A 10,474-nucleotide genomic window follows, 5' to 3' on the forward strand; every position below is an offset into this window, starting at 1 on the left:
ACAGGGCTGGTACCTTCCTGAAAGGGGCCTCTCCTCTCCTCCCCTTTCCTTTGCCAGACACACACTGTTGGCCAATGTTCTGAAATACTATTGGCTAAAAAGCAAGCAGGTTTGGGCAACAGGTCAGGGCCCAGGAGCAAGGGGAGAGTCCCGAGCTCCTGGAGGCCCGTGTGGTGTCGGGCAAGTCCCTTCCCTCTGGGCCTCAGTGTCCCCACCTGTACCACGAGGAGGTTGCCTCCAGCTCTGACAGTACCAGATACTGTGCCATCTCTGGCTGGTTTGATCCCAAAACTTCCATAATATGAAAGGTAACAGTTCCTCAGCTGAGTGCTCTGAGTGGGGGTGGGGGTGGGGCCTGTGTTTGGGTGGGCATCCACAGTGTTACATACATTGGAGAGGAGAAGGGAAGGAGAGAGGGAGAGAAACATCAATGTGTGGTTGCTTCTCATGTGCCCCCTACTGGTGACCTGACCCACAATCCAGGCATGTGTCCTGACTGGGAATTGAACCGGCAACCCTTTGGTTTACAGTCTGGCACTCAACCCACTGAGCCACACCAGCCAGGGCTGTTTTGTTTTAGAAAGGTAGGCCTTACAAGGTATGAGTTCAAAAGGTCAAGTTCTACTATGGCTGCACAAAAATCTTCCAACAACTCCTGCTTGATAATTGACCCAACGCAGCTTCAGGGTACAACTGGGAGCCCTGCCTCAGTGGAATGATTCCATAGACCCAGGTTCATATCCCACCTCTGCCACGACCCCACTAGTTCTCAGTCCATCTCTCTGGGGCGGGATTCAGTGTCCTCACCTGTAAAGCAGGGATAACAACTCTGACCTGGTGACGGAGGGAGCATTAAAGCTGCTGTGGGTGGAGGGCCTGGGGCAGCACGCGGGGCAGAGGAAGCCCCAGGTGTGGTGGCTTTGAGGGCAGTGAGGCTCAGGGTGCAGCTGAGACCGTTAGCAAGCGCAGAGCTCGTACCTCTCCTGGCTCTGAGCAGGGGACGGCCACCAACCCAATTTTGCAGACGAGGACAGTCAGGCACTGGGAAGTTAAGAACTGGGCCTGGCACAGAGCTGGTTCAGTAGAGAGGCTGGGAGGGGCCGGGCTACCAGATGAGGGTAGTGGCACCCCCACACAGCTCTGCCATCAGTGGGGGGCCGCAGGTCTCATCCTGGTCCTGCGAGGGCAGGACTCCTGGTGTCCAGGAGGGGGTTTCTCCAAGACACACCTTGAATGTGACCTGTGGCCCGCGGGAGGGGGAGGCTCTAGAGGACAGCCACAGGACACAGGGAGCAGGAAGCGGACACTGGGGAAAAACCTCCACCTGCAAGAGGCAAGAGCTCCCCTTCAGGTGAGCAGACCCAGCCGCCACGCTGCGCTCAGCCAGCAGCACAGGCAGCCGAGACCTGCGGCTCCCTCGGAATGTCCCCACACCTCCCGCGCCTCTTTGAGAAGATGTGTTAGGCAAAACGCTTTCACAAGCGCCGGAGGATTATGAAGAAAGAAGCCTGGCGGGCCCTCGATCAAGCCTCTGCCCTTCTCGGCCCTCAGCGTACCTCTTGCTCTAGCGGAGTGGTCGGGAGGCAGGCAGATAAACTGGGACCCTTAGCCCTTGCCCAAGTGGGATGGCGAAAGTGGTTGTGTCCCCATTGGTCCCATGGGGACACACACCTAATGTTCCAGAACCAGTAACATGACACAAGTTGCCCCACAGACACGTTGGCTGAGAAGGACCTGGCATCTGAGGGTCACAGGTGACCCCAGCCCTGCCCCAGCAGGTTTGGTGCCCCTGGGTTGGGGGCCACCCGTGTCAAGGCTCTCATTGCAAGAGGCCAGGATGTCTTGCCCAAGAGTTAAGCCTGGTCCCGAACAACAACAGCTTAATTTCACATCTACTGGGCTTTTGTGCAGCCAGTGGCCCCCCAGGCTGTGGCTCTGGCGGCCTTTGCTGGCCAAGTGACATCCGAGAGCTGGGAGGGACTCTGTTTCACCGTCGGCCCCCAAGGCCCCTCACCTTCGTGCATGTGTGCAAACCTGTGGTGCTGCAGCCTTTTCCAGGGAGAAGAACACCAGTGCTCCTGGGTTCTTGGAGGGCCCGGGATGCTCTGGAGGGGGAGGGGGGAGCGCTGTATCACTGAGCAGCTCTCCCTTGCTGCTCCCACGGGAGCCTCTTTCTGGGCCAAAGGTTGGGGGGGGCCTCAGAATCCCCTCTCCAAGCTCCAGGAGCCTGGTGGTGGCTGGGAGGGAAGAGACCCAATGGGGACTTTTCAGCTCTGGCGACCAGTTTGCCGGGTGAGACCAGACGAGTTCCCTCCCCTCCCTCTCTCCTCCCATCCTTGCTTTCCCTTTCCTCCCTGCCTTCCTCTGCCCATGTGGCGTTTTGAGCAGCCCCCTTCCATCTCCACACCTCAGTCTCCCCACCTGTATTGCGATGATTCTGGTTGTCGTCCAAGGGAGGGGGCGGCAGAGGAGGCTCCCAGGTTCCTGTTTGGGCGGCCGTGAACACTGCTGCTGGACACACCGCCTGGCACTGTGGGCAGTCTGTCCAGAGTCTGCGGACACCCAACAGTGGGGCACAGGGGCACGAGGAGTCAACTCGTCTGGACAAGGCCAAACCGTTTCCAGAGTGGTGGCACCGCTCACAGCTCTGTCCACCGCGAATGAGCGCTCCTGTTGCCCTGCACGCTCACCACCAGCGGTCTTGGCCAACTCACTCGTCTGATGAGAATAAAGCAGACTTTCGTCAGGTTCATCATCACCAAGCCCTCATTATATGAAATGCTAAAGGGACTTACCTAAGAAAAAGAAGATAAAAAAGATGAACAGTGAAAGGACAGCAAACTCACAGTTATGAACAACCACACCTAAAACAAAAGCAAACTAAGAGGACAGCTAGATCAGGAGCAGAACCATAGAAATGAAGATCACGTGGAGGGTTAGCAACAGGGGAGTGGGAGGAGGAGAAAGGGGGAGAAGGTACAGAGAATAAGTAGCATAGACGGTAGGTAGAAAATAGATGGGGGGAGGGCAAGAATAGCATGGGAAATATAGAATCTAAAGAACTTGAGACACATCATAAACTAAAGGGGGAATGGTGGGGGAGGGGTGTGCAGGGTGGAGGGAAATGAAGGGGGGAAATAGAACAACTGTAATGGCATAATTAATAAAATATTTTTTTTTTATTTGGTTACTTTTCAAGTACATTTTTTTTTCCTCTTCCCCCCCCAATAAAATATTTTTTTAAAAGACTTTCGCGTGGTCTGGGTTTGCATTTCCCCTGCTCCCTGGTGAGGCTGGGTGTCTTTCCCTATGTTTTTGGCCGTTCCTGTAGGAGACGTGTGTCCATTTTTTCTTTCTTTCTTCTTTCTTTCTCTCTCTCTCTTTTTCTTTCTTTCTTTTTTGTCTTGAGAACTCATCAGAGTTCTTTACATATTCTAGATGGTAATCCTTTGTTGGTTATGTCTCACAAATATTTTCTCCCAAATTGATCTTGTCTTTCCACTTTGTTTGTAATACCCTGTTTTTCTTTCAACTTTTTATTTTGATATTTCAGACTTACTTAGAAATGTTGCAAAAGAATTTCTTCATTCCCTTTACCAAAATTCCCCAAATGTTCACATTGCACCAGATCTGTGTCCTCCTCTCCCTGTGTGTACACACACACACACACACACACACACACACACAGAGCATTCTCTCTGCCTCAGCTGCCCTGCCTCCTCGCTGTTCCCAGGCTGCCAGGCTGCACTGTTCTCTCTCTTGAACACTGTTCCCCTCACTATGACCCTGGTTTGCTCCTCCACTTCTTTCAATCTCTGCTGAAAGGCGTCTTCTTAGTAAAGCCTTCCGTGATTGCCTGAGGTCAAAGACACAAAATTGCAAATGTCCCCTTCCTCATATTCCCACCCTCAAAAAAAAAGATGTTATTTATTTATTTAAAGGGAGGCAGAAAGAGTGGAAGAGAGGGAGAAAGAGTGGGAGAGAAACATCAGTGTGTGATTGCCTCTCATGTGGACCCCACTGGGGACCTGGCCCGAAACCCAGACATGTGCCCTGACTGGGAATTGAACACGTGACCCTTTGGTTCACAGCTGGCACCCAGTCCACTGACCGGCCAGGCCCCACCCTCCTTTTCCTTGTTACCATGGATAGCGGTTATGCCATCTACTTTACTGTATATTCTTTTTTTAAAAGATTTTATTTTTAGACAGAGGGAAAGGGAGGAAGAAGGGGAGGGAATCATCAATGTGTGGTTGCCTCTCACACACCCCCTACTGGGGACCTGGCCCAGTACCCAGGCATGTGCCCTGACTGGGAACCGAACCAGTGACCCTTTGGTTCACAGGCCAGTGCTCAATCCACTGAGCCACACCAGGCAGGGCTACCGTATATTCTTTATTGGGCTAAGTCTATCTCCCCTCACTAACTGTGGCCTCATGAGGGCAGGGATCTTTGCCTGTTTTATGCAATAGCTCCTAGAACAGTGCATAGCGCACAGCTGAGTAAATATTTGTTGAATAAATGAACCTGGAGGGAAAAAACCCAGTTTCAATCCGGCCTCTTCCATTCACTTGCGGGGATACCTGAGTGGTCCACTCCCTAGTCCAGTGCTCAGTTTCCATGTCGGTAAAATGGGGGAGGGTGTCTGTGTGTATCTGAGGCCCTCCCAGCTCACCAGGTGTGACCGGGGAGGTTGTCTTAAGAAAGAGAACTGGATGGGTGAATGGGTGTGTGCTGCCCCCTTGTGATGGTGTCTGTACTCACCCAGTCTTAGGCTTCCCCAAAGCCTCAACTCTGCCCATCTCTGAGTAAATATGAGCACCAGGACCGCACCCTTTACCCTGGACTCCTTTCTGCTGTCTCACCTCTGCTGGCCCATCCCAACCCCATTGCCTAGTGTTCAAAGTCAAGGCCCTCCTCATAGGGCCTCTTGGTCTTCGATGCCTCTCTCACCAATTGCCCTTCATGTCACTGTGACCCTGGGTTATGGGCTGAATTGTGTACCTCCACCACCCACCATCCCGCCATCTCTCCTATTGGGTGGGACAAAAAGTCTGTTACATTTTTTCCCATAAAATAAAAGATACATTTTTCATTTTCACCAATAACTTTATTGATTTGGATATTTTGAGTATATTGGCTACCTCCCGCTATTCGCTTTTAGTGGGTAGAGGCCAGGGGTGCTGCTGAACATTTTTCAATGCCTAAGACAGCCCCCAGCAAAGAATTGTTTGGCCAAAATGTCAATAGTACCAAGAAACTTTGCAAACCACTTTGACACGTTTGATCAGTCACAGCACAGCAACCACACATTGATGATTCCCTCCCCCTCTTCCTCCCTTTCCATGTCTAAAAATAAAATCTTAAATCTTCTCCACACTGCACAAATCGTTTTTGTGTTTCAGTTGTGTTTTTACCTTTCTTGAAATAATAAGGTGTAATATGCTAAAAGTGTTGCATATTTTCTTCCAACTTCAATATTAAAATGGCTGCTCAGAAATTCAGCAATTTTGATGTTTTATTATTATTTTTAAAATATTGTTTATTTTTAGAGAGAGGGGAAAGGAGGGAGAAAGAGAGGGAGAGAAACATCAGTGTGTGGTTGCCTCTCCTGTGCCCCCAACTGGGGACCTGGCCTGCAACCCAGGCATGTGCCCTGACTGGGAATCAAACCCGAGACCTTTTGGTTCACAGGCCTGCGCTCAATCCACTGAGCCACACCAGCCAGAGCTGATGTTCTATTTTTAATGCATGCTGAAATGACAGCTGTCACAATCCATTCTAACAAAATTGTTTCTAATGAAATTAAAGACAACTAAACACTACTAGAGCCACCATATGACATAAACATAACGAACTTTCTGGCCAACCCAATAAATTCCTATGTAGAAGCCCTAACTATCAGTACCTTAGAAGGTGACTGTATTTGCAGATAGACTCTTTTTTTTTTTTTAATTTCAGAGAAAGAAAGAAACATTGATTTCTTGTTCCACTCATCCATGCATTCATTGGTTGCTTCTTGCATGTGCCCTGACTGGGGATCAAACATGCAACCGTGGCTTATCAGGATGATGCTCTAACCAACTGACCTACCTGGCCAGGGAGAGAGAGACCCCAAAGAGGTAATTAAGTGAGCAGGAAGTCACAAGGGTGGGTCCTAATCCAGTGTGACTGGTGTCCTTAGAAGAAAAGACTGGGACACAGACCTGCACAGAAGGAAAAGCCATGTGGAGACACAGGGGAAAGACATACCCAGAGTCAGGCCCCAAGAGAGTTTGGTGACCCCTTGACCTGACTGGTGGCCTCCAGAGTGGTAAGAAAAGTCATTTGTTGTTTAAGCCACTCTGCTGTGATACTGCGATACTGTTACAGCAGCTCTGGCAAATTAACATAGCATGGCACTGGGAGTGGATATGTTTGTTGTAATAGTTCAACCCCAGGAGCACCACGGTGGGGCTGAGGTGGTGGTCCCGTCTGTAAAAGCCAGAGAGGCTAGGGGAAGGACAGTTGCTCTAAGAAGCCCAGGAGGTAGGGACCCAACTGTGGGGCTCCTTTGAGTCCTGAAGACTGGCCGGAACCCCACTTCACATCTGCAGTTTCCCCCCACCCGGAACGCTTGCCTCGCCAGTCTCACAGGGTGCTCCCTGTCTTGCAAAGCCCAACTAGGACTTCCTAGCCCTCCTCTCTCCCTTCTGTCCTGACTGTCCCAGCCCATACTGACTTGCAACTGTTTGCTCCTCATCTCTTGCAGTCTCCTGTTCGGGGCCTGGGCTCTCTGTGTCCTGTGCCCAAACTGCCTCCCGTGGCTTCCTGCTTCCCTGGTCCCATGTCCCAAATCTTGCCTTTCCTTGCTCAGCAATGCTGTGCTACAGTCTCCCACCGGTAGCCTGCTCTGGTCCCAGCCGCTGTGCCTAAGTCTAGCAACTGCCTACAGCTGGCCACTGTCTCACCATCAGAGAACCCCAGGATGGGCTGCTTTATGCTTCTGCGGTGTATTCACCACCAGTTGTTGGGGCAACTTCTCTTCATCATGGTTGGGACTTTTTAGGGCATGGGTGTATAGTCAATTCCTCCACCACTGATCAGGTAATTCCAAAATGGTCCTCCAGAAGAAAAGCTCTTTTAAGATGCTGGTAAATGCAAATGTTCTGCTTTCCTTAAATATACATATATACAAAACCTGCCCAGAAAGTATCCAGCTATATACTATGAAAAATAGAGGCATTTACTGAAGAAGATACAAGAGGCATTGTACATAGGACAATGATGCCTCCGTCCCCTTCGAAGTAGGCACCTTGGGACCTCACACACTTCTCCCAGCATCATTAGCAACTGCTGCACGGTGTTCCTTCCGCTCTGGTAGCGGAAGCCATGGAACAAATCTTGCTTCAACACATTTCATGCCGAGATCCTCCATCAAAATCTCGGACACAGGAGTTTTTGGAATCTCCAGATCAGCTTCTAACTCTTGCACTGTCAGTGGCTGATCTTTGTTGACTGCTGCCTGGCCATGTTCAACATTCACAGGTGTTCTGCTTGTTGTAGGCCTTCCACAACATGGATCCCTTTCAAGAGGTCCTCGACCATCTTCGAAGCATTTGTGCCGCACTTTTATTTGCACTGAATTCACTGCGTCGTCCCCCAAAGCCTTCTGGATTGTCATAGTTTCTGTGGAGGAATGTTCAAGCTTAATGCAAAATTTAATGCAGATTCATTGCCCTTGTTGCTCAGTCATTTTGAATGTGATGGTCACACAGCGCACATGCTCACTCAGTGGCACCTATCACCCCCACTGAGTAGTACAGTGAAGTCATCATTATTCACACATGCACACTCCAGTCCACTCTCCTTGGCTGCCAGGTTACATCAATGTTGCACAAACTGTTCTCATTATATTAACAATGACTGGACTTTTTCCCAGACAGATCTTGTTTTATACTCATACACACACACTCCTGCAAGGTCTCGCAGTTTCTTTTTTTTTTTTAATTTTTTTATTTAATTTTTTTATTGATTATGCTGTTACAGTTGTTCTATTCCCCCTTTATTCCCCTCCACCCTACCCCCCATCCCCACCATTACCCCCCTTTAGTTTATGACCATGTGTCTCAAGTCCTTTAGATTCTATATTTCCCATGCTATTCTTGCCCCCCCATCTATTTTCTATCTACTGTCTATGCTACTTATTTTCTGTACCTTCTCCCCCCTTCTCTTCCTCCCATTCCCCTGTTGCTAACCCTCCTTGAGATCTTCATTTCTATGTTTCCACTCCTGATCTAGCTGTCCTTTTAGTTTGCTTTTGTTTTAGGTGTGGTTGTTAATAACTGTGAGTTTGTTGTCCTTTCACTGTTCATGTTTCTTTAACTTCTTTTTCTTAGATAAGTCCCTTTAACATTTCATATAATAAGGGCTTGGTGATGATGAACTCCTTGAATTTGATCTTATCTGAGAAGCACCTTATCTGTCCTTCCATTCTAAATGAAAGTTTTGCTGGACAGAGCAATCTTGGTTGTAGGTCTTTAGATTTCATGACTTGGAATACCTCTTTCCAGCCCCTTCTTGCCTGTAAGGTCTCTTTTGAGAAATCCGCTGACAGTCTGATGGGGACTCCTTTGTAGGTGACTGTCCCCTTAGCTCTTGCTGCTTCTAGGATTCTCTCCTTCATTTTAATCTTGGCTAATGTAATTACGATGTGCCTTGGTGTGTTCCTTCTTGGGTCCAACTTCTTTGGTACTCTCTGAGCTTCCTGGATTTCCTAGAAGTTTATTTCCTTTGCCAGATTGGGGAAATTCTCCTTTATTATTTGTTCAAATAAGTTTTCCACTGGTGGCTGTGCCTTTCCCCCTTCTGGTACCCCTATAATTTGGATGTTGGAGCGTTTAAAGATGTCCTGGAGGTTCCTAAGACTCTCCTCATTTCTTTGAATTCTTGCTTCTTGACTCTTTTCTGTTTGGCCATTATTTGCTTTCTTCTGGTCCACTCCATTGATTTGAGTCCCAGTTTCCTTTTCATTGCTATTGGTGTCCTGTGCAATTCCATTCATTTCAATTAGTTTTGCCTTCATATATTTGTCTAATTTGTCGGTATAATCAACCAGTTCTGTGAGGATCCTGATCACCAATGTTTTAAACTGTGCGTCTGTGAGTTTTGCTATTTCTTCATCGCTTAGATTTATTGGCTCTGGGGCTCTGAGATTCTCCTGCACCATTCTTGGTCTGTTCGGGCCCTTTAAATGTGAGAAGCGTGCCTTGGATTCCCAGGTCGCTGGGTTGTGACGCTACATGTGGGGGCGTGGCCCGAGCGGGGAAATGGCGACCCCCTCTGCCGCTTCTCACAGCTGGGTGCCGAGGAGGAGGAGTAGTGCCTTAGGTGGTTCACCTGGGCCGGGCCGCTCAGAGTCGCTGGGTTATGACGCTGTATGTGGAGGTGGGGTCAGAGCAGGGAAATGGCGGTGCCCTCCACTGCCGCTTGCCGTGGGGACCTGCCGGCCCGGTCCAACCGCCCACTCCCTCGCCTGTCCACCGTCGCACAAATGCGCGACCTCAGTCAACACGCAGCCCCGGGCCCGGCTTCTACTTCTGCCCTTTCCAAACCATTTTCTCTTATTTCTAAAGATGGGCAGTACAAACATGATTTAAAAAATTCTGACTCTGCCTTAGCTGGTGTGGCTCAGTAGACAGAGTGCCGGCCTGCAAACCAAAGGGCCACCAGCTCGATTCCCAGTCAGGGCACATGCCTGGGTTGTGGGCTGGGTCCCCCAGTGGGGTGCGAGAGAGGCGATTACACATGGATGTTTCCCTCCCTCCCCTTCCCTCTCTCTAAATAAACAAAATTTAAAAAAAAAATACGACTCTACAGGTCTCCACAGGAAGCAGCTAGTCGGTCTGGGAATTCCAAGTACTCCGCACACAGCTGCTACCACCCCATCTGCCCACATGGCTCCAGGCTTCGTTTTTTGTTTTTTTTTTTCCACTTTCCACTCTTCCACTAATGTTACCATCTAACTTAAAAATGTCCTTTACTAGACTATGATTCCATGAAAAAAAGTGTTGTTTCATATTCATCTGTACCATCATGGCTCAGCGTAGTGCACAAGAGGTTGACCTTCACAGAATGAATTTTTATTCTTCTACCCTAAATTAAATTGATTAAAGTGTTGCATCCACCAACGCGAGAGACAAATTGTCAGAAACTTTCAGGATTCAGAGATGTTATTTTATTGGCCAAAGTTTTAACCTGCGCAGGGGCGGACCCTCAGAGTGTCCAGAGACACAGTGCTCATAAGAGCTGCAAAGGAGAGCCGAGAGCTGTGCTAAGGGCGTACAGCTAAGTCTTTTTATAGATGTGAGCAAGCAAGCATTGTATAGAAGCAAATGTGGCTGTTAGCTACTGGCTACTCGGGTGGCGCGAGCATGACCTAAGGTTTCTGGGTTTTGAGTAATGGAAAAATTTTAATCTAGATACTTGAACAGGT

Source organism: Artibeus jamaicensis, unplaced genomic scaffold, assembly GCF_021234435.1.
Source record: "Artibeus jamaicensis isolate MK-2021 breed Jamaican fruit bat unplaced genomic scaffold, CSHL_Jam_final contig_519, whole genome shotgun sequence".
Taxonomy (NCBI): Eukaryota; Metazoa; Chordata; class Mammalia; order Chiroptera; family Phyllostomidae; genus Artibeus; species Artibeus jamaicensis.